The sequence below is a fragment of the Poecilia formosa genome, unplaced genomic scaffold (assembly GCF_000485575.1).
Source record: "Poecilia formosa unplaced genomic scaffold, Poecilia_formosa-5.1.2 Scaffold577, whole genome shotgun sequence".
NCBI lineage: Eukaryota > Metazoa > Chordata > Actinopteri > Cyprinodontiformes > Poeciliidae > Poecilia > Poecilia formosa.
Genome location: NW_006800516.1, coordinates 193892 through 195074, shown reverse-complemented (window position 1 = coordinate 195074; position 1183 = coordinate 193892). Strand labels below are relative to the sequence as shown.

General features: G+C 42.6%; 1 protein-coding gene across 3 annotated transcripts in view; it reads left to right on the top strand.

The window, feature by feature from the left end:
* Positions 1–1183, top strand: part of shq1 (SHQ1, H/ACA ribonucleoprotein assembly factor) — an 83486-nt gene that overhangs the window by 3822 nt on the left and 78481 nt on the right. The gene's annotated exons all lie outside the window — the stretch shown is intronic.

The window sequence follows — 1183 nt, the reverse complement described above, 5'->3', positions numbered from 1 at the left end:
TGGTTAATGTCAAGTTGTCATAACAAAGACATTTTGAATAATGTCAACTTTGTATTAAAAGTGTCATAATTTACCGAATGACGCTTTATGACAACAGTCATATATATTCATGAAGGCTTACTGATGTTCATGACATGTGTTTATGACAGTGTCATGTCAGTCTTATTCACCCCCCTTCAAATAAAGTGTTACCGAGAACTGATATCTAGCCATTTTACAATAATAGGTTGTCATATAACATGTTTTATTATCTCGCAATGGGGGAAACTCAGATGCAACAGCAAAATGAGAAACGATCGAAGCACGTAGATTCACGCAAAGATAAGAAACAAGCGAAGGTAAAATGCTGTACACTATTGAGTTATTTATAACTGTAATGTGCAACCGAGTGTCTTCAGAAAATGCGCATGTTGTGTTTGAGCAATAAAAATACAGCAGACTTTGTGTTTTAAATGTCTTCCATGACTGTATGTATGGAACCTTAGATGTAGTACAAACCAGACAGATATATCTACAAACTTCTCACCTGGCTGGAGAGCAGCAGCGGCGTCAGCTGCGTCTGCGTCGGTGTTCACCGTGAGGCTCTGTCGGCTCCCGGCTAACGAGGCTTTACATTCGCTCCACTACTGACAAAAACGACTCATTCCTCACGGCTCCATCGAGCTGGAGCTGGCGCTGAATATTGAAATCTGAAGCAAAGAAAAAAGCCGGCATCTTTTTTTAGTTAACGGCTTGTTTGTATCTTCCATCACTTCGTGTTGCAGCGAGTTTCAAACGTTGCGCCTTCATTTTCCTTCTCTCTCCGCTGCTCCGTCTTGTCCACGCCCTCAGCCAATCAGTGAACAGCAGCGAAGCTTGCGTCACCTACCAAACCAGGGCCCTAAAGAGCAGGGCCAGCCCCGTTGAAAAGGGCTGGTGGAAACGCATTTAAAGCGACCCGAGCTGAGCCGAGCCGGCCGAGTAGAGCCGGTGGAAAAGGGGCATACCTGTTTCGTAGAGTGTGTAGTTTCTAGTTGTCAGGTACCAAACGTTTGGAGAACATCCAAGTAAGTTGGGAGATACAAGGTTTTATTGTAAAAACTAGTCCTCTTTATAGGCCTGTCGCAATACACAATAAATCAATTAATCGCACGATAAAAGAAAATTATCGACCTCATTTTAATTTATCTGCTTTATCGTTTCT